Source organism: Anser anser, assembly GCF_964211835.1.
Source record: "Anser anser genome assembly, chromosome: 15".
In the NCBI taxonomy this organism is placed as follows: domain Eukaryota; kingdom Metazoa; phylum Chordata; class Aves; order Anseriformes; family Anatidae; genus Anser; species Anser anser.
This window is the reverse complement of record NC_139736.1, coordinates 2459529-2478059: the sequence shown is the minus strand read 5'-3', so window position 1 is coordinate 2478059 and position 18531 is coordinate 2459529. Positions and strand designations below refer to the sequence as shown.

Genomic DNA, 18531 nt, shown 5'->3' with positions numbered 1-18531 from the left:
TGAATCTCAATTGATTTCTGTAGTTTAAATGATGCGACCTCTAATCCTGCTCTCCAGATAGATCATTGCTGATGGCTCAGAGTCAGCACGCTGAAAGTGCCTCTCTCTGCAAGAAGATGTACTCAGAGGATTATAAAATAACAATAAGGATAATCCCAGACAAACAAAAGAGGCAGTGAAGCCCCTGGGTTTTGGTGTATTGTTTCAAGCGGGTTGTTGCACTTTCTGTTCTTTTCTGCTAATTGTGATGGTGAACAATCAATTCGGGACTGGAAACGTTGACCTTTGCAGCAATGAATTCCAGAGGATGCAATTTGCATCCTTCAGACCTGGACAAATCCTGAGGGACTGAGGAGGAGCGCTGGAGTTCGAGCTCCTGCAAGCATCACCTACTTGTAGGGGAGCTCCAAGACCTTGCCTTGAGCTTGGCCTCTGACTTGCCTACTGCAAGCAGCACAAAGCTACTCTGTGCGAGGTAGTTCTTCCTTTTCTTTTAAACGTGCTGTCCACTTGGGTTGAGGGGACTCGACCATGAAGTGGAGCACATCTGTACAAAAAGAGTTGCTATTGTCTTTCTGGCTAGGAATAGGAGAGATTATTCTGATCATAAGAAGACCTGGTGGGGGATGTTAATCCATATTTGCAAGGGAAGGAGGCGACTCTGGAGTTGAGGTGCAGAGTGACAAACTGAGCTTCTGCACGGGACAGGGCTTCTTTCTGTGAATGCTGCCAAAACACAGGGAAACACAGAGGAGGCATAAATAGTTGAAGGTTTTCTTTGGTGAAAATCTAACGTTGTGGAAAACTCCTGCACTGAAAGAAGACTTTAACACCTTCTCTTTCCCCACTGAAAGTGTGTAAACCCCCTGACAGAGGAAAAACATATTCCCTTTCCAGTATCTTGGATGAAAACTGACACAGGGAGGCTGACTCCAGCTCTAGAAGGGATATTCCCTTTTCCACAATCCGTTTTCTAATCCCCTTTGCTGAGGCTGCTAACCAGAGTCTGAGTTGGTGCAGTGGGAGGGAAGGATTCCCCTCACAGCCCTGCACGAATCCCATGGGGATCTCTTTTCCACTACGCCCCTGCACCCTGCATCCTATCAGCAGTGGCTCAGCCATGACTCAAACACTATTGAAAATAAATAATTTCCTGATGGGGAAGATTTCCACACCTGTTTTCTGGGTCTCAGGCTGCAGCGAGGGATGTGCTGCCACTCACCTGCCCCCTGGGGCATGAGCTCGGCTGCCCGCACCTGAAGCCACCAACCGAGGCTGGCCGGCAAATTGCAGTGTCAAGGCTTTGATTAGCTGCTTCGTTAACAGACCTAATTTCCTGGTGTGTGGCAGTTCCTTTTGCTGTGAAAACAGTCTGTGGAGGAGCACAGCACAGCCTGAGCAGCATGAACATCGAAACTCGTGTTTTGTGCAGTGCAACACACCTTTATTCAAACAAGAATTGAAGGAACAATGTTTAAAAGCCATAAACGTTTTGATTCAATTAGCATTTTAAATAAAAAGTTAATTTATTTGGGATGTTTAAGTTTAATTTGTGTCTAATTGGAATGTTATGGTATTTTAAATGGCAATTGATTATTAAAAATATATCTATTCTTTAGAGCCCTAATAAGCATGAGACTGATGAACATTTCACTGCAGTGATGCTAAAGCCTCAATAGATGTTTTTAATAATCTTAGTTGGTGTTTAACACAGAGGAATGAGCTGTCATTTTAAATCTAAGGAGACACATCGATTTGCAAATAATTGTGGTGGTTATCTCATAATACTGAAATGCCAGCTGATTTTTTCCAGGTTTGTTCTCAACTATACCCTGACTAATTAATTAGTTTTAAACCTGCATAAAGAAGCCACCTTCCTGAATCCCTATTAAATCTTAATTTCCAAGGCAGCGAGGGCTAAGCTTGCGAAGCATCAGTGCTGGAGATGGGAGAAGCAAGCATCTCTAGCGAGACTATGCTGAGAGGTGGCGTTGCTGTCATCTAGAGGGCAACACGCATTGCTGCCTCCTGGCAGAGCTGCTTCATGCTTCATCCAGTGTGGTGCTGAGCGAGCCCGAGCACGCTGCTGGGCTCTGGGTGGAGGGGAGGCAGCCCTCCTGGCCTCGCACTGCGGCAGCACTTCCCTCTCTTCTCCCCTGGCCATGGCTCGGTGAGGCTCAAGGCAGCATCTGCCTTTCTGAATTATGAATGTTTTCCCAGCTGCACCAGGCATTAAGGATTTTTTCTGATTTTTTTGTAGGAAGTCCTAATTTGGGGAGAGTGCTGGACATATTCCTCCCATTTCCTGCGATTGCTCTCCCCTAGGACACGCTACTTTATCACTGAATTTTGTGTACAGATTAAAAACTGCTTTTAAATACCCAGTCAGCTCTTTGGAGGGTTCTCTGGGTTTTCTTTTTGCCTTTTTTTTTTTTCTGAAGACATTACACATCACCTTGAAGTGGATTGTGGTGAGCTTCTTTGTCTGCTCCGCACGCGTAGGTGTGTGTATGTATCAGTGGTGGATGACATCAGGCGATTTAAAAGTTAATGACTTCTTTTCAAAGAAAACCTCCATCTGGGTAACAGAGCACGTTGTTTTCCTTAAAAATGAAACTTGAAACTTTAAATGGTGAGTTCATCTCTAAATGCTGCTGAAGTCGGTGTCTGGCCAACTGCGTTTTAAAGCCTGATTCTGGAAGTCGTCCATGCAATCTGTCATTCAGTCAGCTTCCTTGTTATGCTTGGATTTGACGTCAGGTTTGTGTCTATAACACAGCTCCTGACTGACAAGAATGTTATTTTATATATGACTCTGAATTCATATTCATGTATAACAGGATTTTAAGCCTCTTTCTGTGATTGGCAGCCTCCTTCTAGGAGATTTTTTCTCCTTGTTAAACAATACTATATATTCTATGAAAATGAGGCATGGAAACGATGTCAGTTTGACACGGTTTTCCCTGTCTCTTTGAGGCCAGGCATCATTCAAGGTATTTCTCATCCAGGTGGTGGCCAGGACTTGCTGCTTGGGAGAAATATTCCCTGGGGAAAGCCCAGCGCCGGTTCCCCAGCCCTGCACAGTGCATTTGGCACTGGTTCCATGCCCAGCTCCCAGTTCCTGTGATTATCCAGAACATTGGAGTATCCTGCATCTGCACAGCAATGTCAGGAATCTCATCTGGCAGGATTTCCTCCCAGCTTCCCCCTTCTGAAAGGGATTTCTGCTTCTGCCATCCTCCAGCAGAGCCAACACCTGCCTGCGCCTTCGCTGCTCAGAGCTTTGCTTAAGGCATTCCAAGGCCCAGGGCAGATCCTCGGCTGCCCTGACATACTTTGGGTGGAATAAAGGTGGTTTAGGTGAACTTTGTGACTTGTCACCCAACAATTTCACCAAAACTGACCCTCTTCGGCAGGTTTGGCTTGCTTGGTTTTGATTTTGAGGAGAACATTTTTCTCTCTGATTTACCCCATCTCTTCATTTCTTTTCCAGTTTCTGGGTGGATCAGAAAAAGCTCCAGTGACTCTGGGCTCACTGGGGGGATTGGAACTGTTGGGGGAAGCCATCCTTGAGTGATTTCTGCAAGGACAAGAGGAGGTTCCTTGCTGTCAGGGCAGTGTCCGCAGCTCTGTCCCCTAGATGTGTCTGTATCTCTCTGACTGAAGAAATCTACCAAGAATCAGCAGGAAAAACAGTGTTGTTGGCCCTTGCAAAACAAGTGCTTTCTAGCTGCCAGATGTCTTCTTGGGAAAGGGTTTGGGGTTTTCTCAGCCCCAGACCTCCAGTCCTGGCGTGGAGCACGTCCTCTTGCCAGCCCAATGCGCTCCCTGTGCTGCCACCCAGGGACACAGAAGGAAATGGGTCAGTGGGTTTGCCAATTAAAATTTCAGGAAACTTCATCCTCCCCGATGCCAGCCGATGAGAAGCAATTAAAAATTAAAGGTACCGATGCTTTCACATTCCCATGGCTGAACCTTGCCTGCTTTCCCATTATTGCATTAATCCACGCACTGAGGTGGAAGGGAAACGGCTCCGCGTGGCCGGAGGCAGCAGGTTGGTGTCCCCTGCTGTGAGGTGGCCCCAGGGACCCCTGTGAAGCTTCACAGAGCACGATCAGCTGCCAACCTCCACGAGGTGCTGGTAGCAGGAGAGGTGCATAGAGCAGTGCCGGGAGGTAATCCCCTAATCACCTGCAGGAGATGACTCTCCTGATAAGCAGATACACCGGCTGAGCAAGCAAGCCGAGCTGTTAATCATAACCGTGCTCTGATGCGCTTACAAACAAGCACTTGAGCGATCCAAGATGTGCAAAGGAGGGGGTGAAGCAGCCCGGAGAGGAGGCTCTGCTTGGTCCGAGGGCTGCCACGGCAGGATGCCCAGCCTGCTCCCACCGCCAGCCCCGGACGGCGCTGCCCAGCCGTCCTCCCACAGATAATGCCCTTCCATTTAATTTTATATTACAGACATCACAGCATCAATCAGGCGGTTGTAAACTGGTAGAGCTGCTATTCATTTTGTCTGTAAATCAGGAGTGTGTGGCACGACTGAAGTTACGCTTTTCATGTATGCATAAAATTAAACTCGGAGCCATTGGCAGTATCGTTAATATGCTGTGTTAAAGACAGATGTCTGGATTGACTAAACTCCGAACATAAATGAATAAACATTGTAATAAGGTTTCAGCTCTGACACTCCACTGAAGCCAGTGCAGGTAAAATAATTTATACCTGTTAGAGCTTTTTCAAGAGCCGAGGAGCACACTGGCTATATTATTAAGTGCCCGCTGTTTACTTGCCAGTCTGCCCAAGAGACCCCTTGGAATGACCTTCTTCTCGGTACCATGCCGGCTGGTAGCCTGATTGTGTTGTGATTGTCTAGGTATGGACATCACCTAGACCTTGACATGAGAAGTGTTCCCTGTTTGCCTTTGGAAAGGCGGTTACAGTGAAATACAGAGCCAGGTAGGTGCCTTCAGCTGACTTCTGCCAGCCGAAGACTAGACTCACGTGCCCGAGGTTGCAGAATCTGAGCTGCGAGGTGGCAAATTCGGAACAGGCAAAGTGGTGGCAGCTTTCCAGGCAGGCTGGAGCAACGAGGCCATAAGCAGATTGCTCTCGTATGCTTGTGATGCCCTTGGCTGTTCTTGCTCATGGAAAGGGCTGACCCATCTCCACCCTTCCCGTGCAATTCATTAGAGGGAAGCTCCGGGTGTCTGCTCGGAGCATTGGTGTTGGCGGAGATTAATGGTGGTTGTGACAGAGCAGTGAGAGCGAGCGGGATTGATATAGATGAGTCTGGTATGAGCTTCTGTAACTGTCAGGGCAGAAGGCAAAACCTGCAAATTTTGCTGAGAAGCTCTCTTTTCTCTTGCTGAACTGTGTGATTCCCATCCATGTGTTTCCACTGCCCTGTCAGTGGGGAGAGTGAAACCGAAGGCCCTGACCTGAGCAGCATCTCTGGCCCTGGCGGCACCTGGCAAGATGTTCACAAACTGAACGTTGTGTGGTGCTGATAGCACCGAGAAAAATCAGGTTTAAATGAGAGTTGACCATGAGCTTGGGATGGATCAGGAATCCCAGGCGGGTGACCTGGCCGAACAGCTGTGGCCAGAAATGTGGCCAGGACTGGTGCCAGGAACTGAACAGAGTCTGCAAGGAAGCTGGGGAGCAGCCTCAGGATCCCGTGCCCTGTTGGCAGGGGCAGAGACCTTGGACAGGCTGAAGGAAAAGCGATGATCGGGGTATGGGCCTTTCACAAGTTTTGTGGGGTCTAGGCTCGGTCAGAATAAAAGCTGTATCGGTGCCTGCGTGTAGGTGCAGGTGCAGGTGGTTGTTCAGTGATCCACCCACTCACCTGAGGCCACGCTTTGCCAACCATCAGTATTTGTGAGAGTGGCACAGACCGTGAGTCCTCTGGGTGCTGCTACCCGCTGGCTGCAAGCCCCAGACACCATCTGTACCTGGGAGAGACTTTGGTGTGCTGCTGGAGAAAGCCTGAAGATGCACCAGTGAGCCTTGGTGCCCTGGTGGGAGGGTGTCACCATCCAGGGGGCTGGATGGGGGCACCCAGCTTATGGGAGACACTGGGATCCCGCATCAGACTGGTAGGTTTTCTCCAAATAAAAGCTGCTCCTTCCCTGCAGGTTTCTGAAATGCCTTCCCTGGGCCAGCCCACACAGAAAGAAGAAATAGAGAGGTAGGATGGCAAATGCATCCTCAGATGTCCACAAGGTAGGCATCTACATCTGAGCTCATCCTTGAAACTCCCTTGCTGGTTTGTAGGAGAAAAAAGCATTTTTAGAGCGTGATTCATTGACCTATTTTAGACAGCTCCATAAGGACAAGATGAATCACCCTCATGGGTGCCTATTTCTCTCCATTCACGGAAGTTTTGGATGACTGGCGCAGATTAAGGCATTTACACTGTAAACCACGAAAAGGAGGTGTGATGAGCGTTGTGAGGGGGAGTCCTGTGGGGTCCCCAAGGCAGAAGAAGGTTGGAGTAGCCCCAAACCTGTGCCACAGCCCCACATCATCTGCAGAGGGGGGACAAGTAGTGTCCCCTCTGCTGTGTGTCTACCTGAATCCCCAGCCCAGGGGTGAATTGGGATCTCGCTGTCGGCACTGCTGCTGGCATGGGGCCTGCTGCTTGTTTTAGCCTCTGTGTATCCCTCCAAGACACCAGGCCCGTCCGTCTGTCCCCACTCCCTCTTGGTGTGAGCTGAGCACCTGATGTGGCCAGGCCGTTCCCTGAGTGCTGGTTCTGCCACAGGTATTTGCAAAACCGGGCTGGAAATTAAACGCAGACTGCATTTCTGGTGAGTTCCTCCTGCTCGGTGCATCTGGGCAAGTTGGAGAGGTCTTAAAAACGTTTTTCCTTGGGCATTTTGGTGCTTCCAGCCCCTGCCAGTGCACAGAATGAAAGCGGATGAGGTATTTATGGGTAGAGCCGCCCTCCCTCCTCCGAGGTTGGGTTCAAGTCCTGCCTGAATGTTCATATTAATCAAGCACTAGCTGCACACATAACACCTACCACCTTCCACAGGAGAAACATGAATTCATTAGTAGGAAATGTTAACAACTGAGGGAGTATTGTTTTTGCACTGAACAGCGACCAAAACAGAAAATAACGGAGATGTTATAATTTAGCCTTGGCAACAGGGATTATAGTTCTGGCCCTCCTCGTGCCCATGAAGCCATTCCAGCACAGCCCCATCATCCAGCCCTTTGCCCAGCAGGGTTCCTTTTACTTTTACTCTTAAATAATAACCTTTGCAATATCTCCCCAGTTTGGCAGGTCAAGAAAGGTGTTTTTTTTTTTTTACAACAGCTTTCTTACTGCTACAGCCTTGGCACAAGGAAAAGACAGGAAATTGGTTTTAGAGGCTGGTTTTGATGGACAACATGTCCTGGACAGGGATTTTATTTTTTTTTTGTGCAGTCAGTTGCTGGAGCTGAGCCGTGTTTCTGTCACTGCTGTTTCATGCAATATTTTGTCAATCCGAGGAAATAAAAGCGGCACTTCTGTGTGCAGCACTGCCGCCCAGCAGACCCAGTACGCCTGCAGAAATTCTGGGACTATTCAGGCCCATTTGCAACGATGTTATGGGGTTTCTTCCAGCAAATCTGTGGGTTTCGTTCTCGATGGCAAAATTGTGCCAAGCAAGGCCAACCCAACCCCAGCTGGAGGTTTCCATCCATTGTGGAGGTGAATCTGGCTCCAGAGCAGTGTGTCAAGGACCAGCCTGTGCCCAGGCTCTCTGCCACTAAATGCAGAGTGAAAGGGCATTCCCCAGGCTTAATCAAGGCAAGATTTTAAAAGCTGGTTTCATCGGAGGTACGGAGCCAGTATGTCTGAGACGGTTCCTCCTCTCCCCCTCCTGTGCCTGCCCCAGTCCTCACATTTCCTGCAAGTCCTGAAGCTGGTGGAAACCCTGGGTAAGCAGCCAAAGAGCAGAACAAAACACAGTGAAAACTGCCTCCTGCCTTTTGCCTTTTATGGTGATTATAAAACAAATATTGCACCCATGAAGGAAAAGGAAGCGACAAGGCCCTTTGCTGCACGATTTGGAGAAGTAACACTTAATACAGCGCTGCCAACCAATGTGCTGGCTGAGGCTGCTCACAGGTGTGAATTTGGGAAATTGGTGGCAGGGCACATTAGTTCAGTCGTATTTCATTACGTGGGTTTTGCCAAGACAGGGCTTTTCCCTCTGTCTTTCACCAGCAGGTCCCTGTGCAACGTGGTGGGAGGAAGAAGCTCTGAACAGGATGGGGCTGCCTTGGTCACACATGCCCGGGGATGCCCCACAAAGACTTGGCAGAGGCAAGAGAAAATAAGGGAAAATTGGGCATTTCTTGGCAAAGCAAAGCACGCTGAACTTGCTGCCCTTCTGCTTTTTATTGTTCCCATAACATCTTTATGGAGAACAGTGAAAACTGAAAAAGTTGCATGTTATCCAATTGTATCTTATTCCTGCTGAGATATTTTGATTGAAAACCTTTATCCTTTGCCTTGTGCACAGCTTTTTTCTTTGCTTGTTTCCTCTGTTTAGCTGATGACATTTTGAAAATGTTTCCTTCTCTCAAACCTATTTTCTTTGGCTGGTCACCCAAACCTCTCCTCCTCTTCAACCTTGCCAAAAAATCAGCTGGAAATATTAATTTTTCATTCTTTAGAGGTTTTCATGTTACAGGCTTGAGAAAAAGTAGGGGGAAAAAATAGAGCCAAATTTGTCCACCCTACCTACTATGCCCTTCACAGTACCTCAGATGGCAAATATTCTCATTAAATCCCATGGGATGATTAACCTGGCTAAATGAGAGATAGTGGCCAAGTTGAATCCATAAAGGCTGGACCTGCCTCATGGTTGGTGCCCACAATTATTCTGAAGCAAAACTTATTCCATTCTTTGAGCAAATTACAACAGATTATCTGTGCTAACAGTTGATTACCAAGAAAGGGCTTCCACAATTTGGTCCTATCGTAGGTAGTTGCATTAGTAAAGAGCTGTGTACAAGTCTGATATTTTTCACTTATTCCAGTAAAACTCTCTGCCCAAATATACTTCACTGGGGCTTTGGTCTGATTTATTTTTTTTAAATATATAGTTGCTTTTTAACTAGCAATGAAAGCTACAGTCCATTAAGGATGATTGTTGTGTGAGTTCAGCATCTCAAGAGCTATTAATGCTGAAGCACAGTATGGGCAAGGGTGTAAACAATAATCATTGGTGGTATTTTTCTGGCAGAAATCCCAAGCAGCTTATAATAAAGACAAGATTTTAAAAAGCTTTCGAGTAAATCAATTTTCATTCTTTCTCAGTGTTCCTGACTTAAGTGAAATGAAGCCTAATTTGGGCCAAATCTGTGATGCTGTGCTTGAAACATGCTTTGCAGCTGGGGTCACTGCACCCTGCTTTGCACTTCCTCTGGGTGAACATCAAAGCCTGGGGCTGGAGAGCAGGGGCCAGAAGCCAGCTGCTGAGGTCAGACCGAGATGGGGCTGTGCCTGCATGGGGAGGAAACATCTCACTGCCCAGCCCCTGCAAACAGCTCTCCAGGCACCAGAGGGTTTCTGCTCCACGAAAGCTCACCCCATCACTTCAGAAGTGCTTCATGCGATAGCAGTGGCTAGATGAAAGGCACTGGTATTTCTACAGCAGAATCCAGGCAATTACCTTTATAAGTGTATATGCTCATATAAATGTATTTTCTCTGCTCAAATACACAGCTGGGGCATTCATCAGAGACCTTCCTGTAGTCAAAAGACTCCTTACAGAAGTGACAGGAGGAGCTGAAGATGCTCCCATGGTGGGTCTGGCATTCAGGCCTCCTCACCAGCACACTGAGCTGCCCTGTCCACCCCTATGAAAATCTTCTCATTAAAGCAAGGGGCAGCTAATAACAAGCTGATTTAGCAATTAGCATAATATGAAGGGAAATGTGGGTGTCCTTATTCCGGAACAATTCTAAGCAAGGGAAAAAATCCTAGCTTTAATTCCAGTAAGATTAATTTTGCATTTTAATTAGAAAGATGAAGGAAAAAAATGGAGCAAGTATGGATTTCATCAGTAGCTTATAAAGCATTGTAGAAATTTGGCTTATAATGGATTTCGTCCTTCTTGTTGGCAACAGCTATAGGGAAGCATTCAAAAGGAAAGAGTTCAGCATCTTCTCATGAGACACACACATGCTGCGCTTCCAGCTGCCCACAGACATTTTTAAACAGAAAAATTCACCCTAGCAGAGATCAGCCCAAGGAACCTCCGAGCAAGTCCAGGCAGGTGGTTTTCCCTGCTCCTCTGAGGCCTGTAAAGCCCATTTTGCAAACAGATGGGAAAGGAATTCTCTGGAAGTCATGCAACTATACCTTTGACAGCAAATACTTTGTGGGTAAACTCAGACCTTTTGGCTTGTGCTGGGCAGCATCTCCCACCACAGGGCTCTGCTGGAGGACAAGCACTTGCAGGCTGTACAGCAGAAATGATAATCCTTGGAAAGTGAAGGCTCTTCCACAATCTTGAATTCATTACTACCTTAACTGTTGGCCAAAAGCCTTGCCAGGGATCTCCAAAGGCTCCAGTTCCCACCGGTCCTGCGTTCCCCCACCCCTTTACTGAATTCTGCTCACTTCCCTCTTGAAAGAACTGGCTCCTTCCTCATTTTCCTTCCCCTTGCTGCCGTTTCCTTTTCCTTTCACCTTCAGGACATCAGTAAGAGGAGCATGGGCAGCAGGGCAGGGCTCGGTGCTGGGGTCCATCCTGCAAGCCCCTGGCTGCCTGCAGCCTTCCAGCAGGGCTCATTGCAGAGATGATCCTCAGGGATTTCTGTGCCATGTTCCAGTGAGTCTTTACTGAGCATATGAAAACAGCAATTTTTCTGGAGACTATAGCTTGGTGAAATATGAGATGATTTTCCCAGGGACAGCACAAAGCACATCCATGACATAAGTGTCATCCCTTGCCAGATTCCAATAAAAAGAATGTAGCTTGCTTTATAGATCTGTCAGAATTCAGTCAACTTCTGAGGATAAACTCTTGTGGAAGAACACATTAATTTCTAAAATATAATGTATTTATTGTAAAGTAAGAGATTTATTTGGAGGGATAAGAACCTGACCAAGACTGTCGGAAAATATTGTTAATAACTCCCTCCTGTAGATTATCACAGTTTAAGTAATGTAGATTAAAAGATTATTTGAGTTTTCAAGTATCAATTATGCGCCTATTGGAATTAATCTGTTGAATTACAATTTCTACTCATTCTGCTGCATTTTAGAAAAACAATTCTTGTTCTTTTCATACAAAGAAAGTCATTTATGATTTGCAACTGCTAAAGCTTGGGATTTTAGTTATTTCCCCCCCACACCTTTTGAAGGCAAAGCTCAGCTCAGTTTTTATTTTAACTGCTGCTGCCTTCTCATCAAGGTGGTTAGTTAATGGGTAGGGAATCCCTGATCCACTCAGGGAGTCCTGCAATTAATGTTGCCATGTCAAAAGGAGGTTGCCTATGGCAACCTTTTCATTTGCTTGAGTGCTTTTATGTGGGTTAATGATGAAGTACTGTCAAGGTGTATGTAGGATGCAAAAGCACTATCTGTTATAATGCAGCATAATTAAAAGTCATTTCTTCTCTCAAAAACAGCTAGTAATCTTGCATCTGAAGAAAATAGTGATGAAGCTGCTTGGCAGATCCCTGACCTCCTCTTCCTTTATTCATGTCAGTGCCTTGCAGGAGGATCCTCAGTACCAGGTGCTGTGCCAGCACTGACAAGTCTGAAGGAGAAGATATTTCTGATTAAAAACCTGCCTGAATGGAAACCCTGGAAAATAACCTATGGAGTACCACTGCGATCAGCTCCCCGCGTGTGCACTCTGCTCCGAAATACTTACATTGATCTCCTCACATCATTAACGTAAAGGAAAATTAAAGGTCATGAGCTCTTCCCCATGCAGAGCCAAGGAGGTGCCCCGGCCCTTGGGCAGTCCCAATGTTTCTGCAGTGCTCTGGTCAGCATGGATTGCACCCACGTCCTCGTGCTGTAGCATTTGGCTTGCACAGCAGGGAGCTGTGTGTGGGGATGCTCCTCTGGCTCAACGTGCATCTTGCTGTGATGCAGGTGATGGAAGCTCTGAGACATTTGGTCCCTTCTGAGCTGCTGGTTATGCCAAAGTCACTGCTGAGCATCCAGGTAAGGGAGAGAGGCTTGGGCAAACCCCACATGGCTCTGTGGCTTTGGAGAAACTGTGACATTGAGCACAGTGTTAGTCAAGGCTTCAGGCAGTGACAGGTGTTTCCAATAGGCAGCCTCCCTTTACATCAGAGACAACAACACTGAAGGATGAATCCAGAAAAAAAGCATTATTGGCAGAAAAAACATCCCAGCATTCTGATGTGGAAAAAAAACCACAAATGATGCAGGTGTGACTGCCTCCCCTGCCTACAGGGAACATAGGGTAACATTTCCTTTAATTAAAATATACCTGCTTCGCAAAGCTAATCTTCTTTTAATAAACAAAACTCAGCGCCCTCTCCAGCAACCTCTGCACGCAGTATTAATTAAACATGGCATCCCTTTGACAATGCATCAAGCTGGCAGCAGGAGGCAAAGCATGTCTTGGCAGTGCCTGAAAAGGCCAACAGCAAGCCCAGTTTCCCAGTTGCCACCATGTCCAGCATCTTCCCTTTTATTTTTCTTCCAGTCTTTTTGAAGTTCTGCTGCGATGTCATTTACAAAAAAAAATGTTCAGAGAAAAAACTAACCTGTGGCTGCTACTTAATTTTCTAGTGATGTGAACAAGACAGCAGTGATCAGTTAGCCCTTGTATCACCGCTATTGCTTTCCCACCAAGAAAATACCCTTCATCTCTGTGGCTTTCCAGGAAAGGAAGAAATTATTCCTTCTCCTCCAGCTCCCTGTCTCCCCTGAGAAGATCATTCATCTCCCAGCTTAGAGGAAACCTCCTCCAAAACCCCACTCGCATAAAAATTGTGGAGTTTATTGTCTCTCTCTAAAGGCTTTAGCTAAAACTGGCTGAAACTAATGGAAAACTCCCTCGATGCTAAAAACTGAATTCAGAACAGGAGGCTGAATACACAAAGATTTACCAAGGGCTGGCTCTCTCATAGTATCAGAGTATACAGACAGCAAACCACTAACACCCTTCAGCAACAGCATGCAGAAATGAAGGACAAACTTTAGAAATTGATATCAATCAAATATTCATTCCTTTAATAGGTATAAATAAATGTGTCACTAGCCAGAGTGTTGGAATTTAATATAATGCAACATACTGAAACTGAACAGCTGCCAAGCCCCGTGGCACATCTGAGCATTGTACCTACAGCACCTCTTGCACTGGGATCACCACAGGTCTCCGGAGGATATATATACACATACTTTTAAATAGCATGTTGTTACACAGAATTTTGGTACATTCAGATTGGGAATTTGCAACTCCACATGCTGTTCAAAGGTATTTTCACTATAGTAAAAAAACACTTGGGTATCTCACACCCTTCCCCACAGTGACATTTGTTTGCAGAAGAACATCAGCGGGCGCTGGGAAAGCAGCCTTGCAACACACAGCCACAAGACAAGCCCTTGGGTTGCCTTCAGTTATTTTTTTTCTTTCCTTGCCACTGCAGAGAGGCAGTGAAGGACCCAGTGAAGCAGAGCCACCTGTGACACCACAGGATTTCATCTCACCCAGTCATGGTCTCAGTAAAAGGCCACGCTCTGATGGATGCAAAGCCATGGTCGGTGATCTCAAGTACACTTGGAAAGCAGCACACACACTGAGTCCTCTTTGTTGACACGCACAAAGCTTTTTTTTTCCCCCCAGAAATATTAAAAACTCTAAATTCCTCAGCTTTATGGAAACCAAAATTAAATTGTTTTCATAATCATTATAGACATCAGCCACGCATAAAGATGAAAAAGGACCCATTGAAGCTAGAGGTTGTCAAATAAATACACTGAACCTTTTACAATACAGAGGCTCTTCGAGTCAGCAAACCTTTAAACACCAGTTGCCACGCAACACCAGTAACATCAGATGATGAACAGCTCAGCAATGCGCACTGAATGTGGTAAATACAGGGTTTCAGTATTTATGTATCACTATTTATTAGGGTATTTCTTTATGCTGTTGACAGTCCCTGATAAAACAAGGACAGGGATGCTATTAAAATCAGGTCTGTTCCTGCAAGGGAAGATTGATCGGGGCTGCTCAGACATAGCATAAGCTATATGGTACAGCATATGGTCCCTATAGGTCTTAAGGTTGCCAGAAAATGAGAAATTGTCCCAGCCAGCAGCCATCTGCCTGGAGTAAAATGTGTTTTCACAGGGTGAATAATTAAGCCAAGATACATCTTCCACATCACAAAACAGAGGGCAGATCCGCATAATTTTACATAAAACTGACAAAAATCCTTGGCTGGGGGGTGGGAAAAACATCAGGTTCCTTATCAGCAGGCAGGTAAGTGGATTTGGGGTGGGTGGTGCTTATTTCACTTCAAACTTGCTTTTCCAGCAGTGAAGCTGTTCTGGTTTTAGTGAGGTTACCTGGGGGCAGAAATAGGGCCCTTTCCATCTTTTAAAGGCATCCCTCTGAAGACAGCAGTTGCAGAAATGATGATTAGAGCACAGTAAGGCAACAGCTTTTTCTGCCAAATTTACTTTCCCCTGTAGTCCATTTTAGAAACTGTAATTTTCAGAAACTCAGCTTTTTGGGGGAAATTCTCATTAACCTGTGGTAGATCTGTCAAAAACCTCGTAAATGAGTAAAGGCATGAACCTCCCTGGTTATGACACAGTGAGGACTCTGGGGCATTCAAGTCCTCAAACTGAGGAAGCCATACCCCAAAACTGCAGTGCTTTTGGGGTGTGTTGTCTGGGATTTTATGTACTGGAAAATAAATCCATTCTAATTATGGGAGGAGGAAAATGAAGAGAAGCTTTTAAAGACTTCCTTTGATTAGGAAAGAAATAGTGGAAGGGACCGAAAGAGTTATAGTATGAAGCGAGTATATCTGCATTTGTAGAAAATCTGCACATACGGAGATAACAGCCCAATTTTACATTTGAGAGGCAACAGCATTCTATAAATATTGAAATATGATGATGTTGAGCAACTTGTGCCTGGCAAGTCCTGGTTTCTTCTCCCATTTGGCTTTCTGCTTGTGCTGGATCATCTCCCCCGCCAGCCAAGGGATGCAGCACGGTCCCAGCCCAGAGCCTCCTGCACTGGGGTCCTCTGGCTCCTAACCCAAGGGCATCCCTCGTGCCTCCCTTCTGCTCAGTGAAGAAGTATTTGGTAGAAGGTCAGTTTGGTTTCGTGAAACCAAGTGGCATTTGCTTAAAGGAAAAAGAAAATCTATCATCTTTAAATAAGCTGTGAGGCTCAATGCTGCAGGACCAATACATTAAGAACAGTGATAAAACCCGCACCAGGCTGGGCAGAGCAGAATGGGAGGACTAATAACTAAGCCCTCAGGGGGATCTCCACACATGCACAGGCCGCAAACTGCAAAGGTCAGGGGCTGCACAGGGAAAGCCAGCTTCATCTACCCTTTCTTGCTGCATCTAGTCCTGCAGGTTGGCTGTCTTTTTCCATTGGGCCTACTGTGGAGATAAATTTCCAGAACAGCTCTTTCTGATCACAGAAAATTGTCCTCTGTGAAGTATAAGCACAGATCTTAGATCCTGAGTTCTGAGCTACCCAGGGCTTTTCACAAAAGCAAAAAAATGCTGGGTGGTGTGATGCAGCCTAATGGACTATTTATGCAAACATTTCTTTTATTTTTTTTTTTTTGCTATCTACCATTTTATGCTCAATGGTGTTCTGCACAGGGATTCCAGCAGGTCTGAAATGCAAGGGAAAACTGGCACTAGGCTGGCATATTTTGACACAGCACAGTTGGTGGAATAGGGGCAAAACATATTTGGCTGTTTCTGCCTATTAGTGCTTGTGGCTGGCCCATGGCATACTGATGAGAGCATTTCCAAGAGCTTTCGTATGCACAGATGTGATAAGATGTTAATTTTTCAGAATTTCCACAGCTGGGTTTGCTGCACAGAGGAACAAGGAAAACAAATCTCTTTTTGAAAACAAAAGCCCAGGGACTTTCAGGTGACATAGATGGGACCAAGCCCTGCAGCAGCTGAACTTGGACACTCAAAGCCCCCTTAAAAGTCAATTCAGGGACCCTGCTTGGCTACTCCAGGGGTCACAGGGGCTCTGAGGGTGTCATCACAGGTTGCAGCTGAAAGCCAGGACAAAGGCAATGCTCTGTGTTCCTATTCCTCAATAAAAGGACTCCTGCATAGAAAGCCTTTTATTTATGGCTTAGTTATTATGAAGACAGTTTTTCTCCATTTCAATTTGTTGGTGCCCACAGAGCCACACAGCACGATCCTCACTGGACAACCAGGAGCAAGACGGCTTTATTACACCAGGCACACGCAGCCCCTACTAGAGCAGGGCATGATCAGGCAGCCCTAAATCACAGCAGAGGAAGCAGCTTTATTTCCAGTTCACCACTTGATCATTAAGAGCTGCTTCCCCAATTTGTTTGCTTTCCGTCTCATGGCCGAGGTATTTAAACTCTACAGTTTTGACCCCCCTTTCTGTCCTTTCTCACAAGGCCAGCTCTTTTTATGCCCTCTTAAATCATCTTTCAGTTTGAAACACCATTGCTGTTCATTTGAGCCAGGATCTTAGACAAGACGATTTTCTAAAACATATATCGCCAATATATCGCCTAGATACATATCCACTCTGTGGGGTGAGTCATCTCCCTGTAAGACTTCCCTTCATCCCTTCCATTTCACTTTGTTCCTTCACCTGTATACAAGGCTGCCCATACATGGTTGTTTTTTTTCCAATCCATTTTTTCTATTTTATTCTCTGACAGCAATAATAACTCTTAGCACAATTAAGACAAAGTCTAGTGTACCAACCAGTTCATGTTAACTGTCTTTTCTGGTTGGCTTCATTACACAGAGTGCTTCTTGCTCTGGAAGGTCATTTGAATACCTCCTGGCAGTTACTCAGTTGAATATTGATCTCAGCATCATTCTGCACTTGTGAGCCTGTCCAATGCTATCTGCTAGCTTCATGTTAGTACATAGCATTGAAAAACAGCAAACAGCTTTCAGTATTATATCCTTAACTAGAATGAGGAAATTAGAAGAGGTGCTAGTTCTTAGAAGGTTTCTGAAGTACAACTCCCTTCTTCAGGTGTTTATTTACTCCCTGGCCTTACCATTAAATCCCTTTTCATCCACTCTCCCAAATGAGTAGATAGATGCACCTACAGACAGCTGTTCAACAGGTAAAATGCTTTCATACTCTTCCATTACTAGGAACTACAGAAAAGCTGGTGGTCAGACACAGGTAGCAGAACCCCCTGTTCACCCACACAAAGCAGCAGCATTACACCCATGGGGTCTCCTTGGGCATCTCCTGTCTCTTTCTCTCTAAGAAGCCACCTTCAGGAAGGATTCAACAGCTCTGTCCTGGACTATGCTGCTTGAAGTAGGTAGCTCCAGACACACTAGAGCTTTGTCCACCACACTCCTCTCCTTGCTCAGAGCTTAACGGAGAAAAGATCAGTTACCAAAGACCAGGCCAACTAACCTAAATTTGTGCCCCTCAATAGCAGAAAACAAAGCAACCCAAGCAATCCACCAAAAACCTTTCACAACTTTCCTCTTAGACCTTACCTCCTTGCTGCCTTCTAATGTAATCTGGAAGCAGAGATCACAGCCTGCTGCTACCCTGGAGGACAGGAGAATGCTAATTATCATTCTTGCAGGCTAAAGAGAAATACCTCCTAAGCCTCTTCTTTTATACGAGAGAGACCTGGAGACACTCCAAGCTACTAACCAGGGGCACCTGGCAGGGCAGGAGTGTCCTGGGTCTGGTTACACCTGGGTGGGTTGGGTGAGATATGGGACAGTCTTGGCTAATTGGGTCAATTAGCTCAAAAATGTGACTTACAGCACAGCAGAAGCTTCAGGATAACCCTGGAAATGGGACTGAGAGCTGTTAGCTGATTTTTGGGGATACAGGAGTGTATGGGTGTTATGCAGAAATATGCTACTTTGCATCTGTAAATATACCTGATTTGTTTCATCTGCTTCTCCTGATGGAGGAAAAAACCCAGGCAGACCCCATGCCTGGCTGAGTGCCTGAGCTCGAGTGACAACAATCCTGTCAGTTAGTTTGAAAGGGGGATGCTGCCCCTTGCTTTGCCCTCCGCAATGATCTTTGGCTACATAAGTCAGCCTAAAAGAAGCAGCTGAATGGTTTGGAGTATGAAGAAGGCATCTGGCGAAAGGCAATAATAAAGAGTGACGTGGGTCCTGGAAACTGCTGGCCTCTGAGCTGCAGGTTTGGCTGTGCCCCTTGTGCAGAGGACACGCGGCTCCATGCCCTGCTTCAGCCTGGGGTCTTGCCTCATTTACAGCGAGAGGTGGGCAGGAGAAACCAGGCTGCTGTGCACAAAGGCTGATGAGAC

The 18531-nt window shown here is 46.1% G+C and overlaps 2 long non-coding RNA genes across 4 annotated transcripts; one reads left to right on the top strand and one right to left on the bottom strand.

The window, feature by feature from the left end:
* The first annotated feature begins 1355 nt into the window (after nucleotides 1-1355).
* On the top strand, nucleotides 1356-7779 carry LOC310881871. Of its 2 annotated transcripts, XR_014572644.1 has the most exons (3): nucleotides 1387-2170; nucleotides 2261-2502; nucleotides 3494-7779. It is a non-coding gene; the product is annotated as an uncharacterized lncRNA (long non-coding RNA). The 2 variants fall into 2 exon arrangements; XR_014572645.1 differs by lacking the exon at nucleotides 3494-7779 and having other exon boundaries at nucleotides 1356-2170; nucleotides 2261-2828.
* A 2227-nt stretch (nucleotides 7780-10006) lies between these two features.
* Nucleotides 10007-17821, bottom strand: LOC310881870. 2 transcript variants are annotated; one of them, XR_014572642.1, is made up of 2 exons: nucleotides 17735-17821; nucleotides 10007-12720 (listed from the first exon to the last, which is right to left on the bottom strand). It is a non-coding gene; the product is annotated as an uncharacterized lncRNA (long non-coding RNA). The 2 variants fall into 2 exon arrangements; XR_014572643.1 differs by having other exon boundaries at nucleotides 10007-12717; nucleotides 17735-17819.
* Nucleotides 17822-18531: the final 710 nt, after the last annotated feature.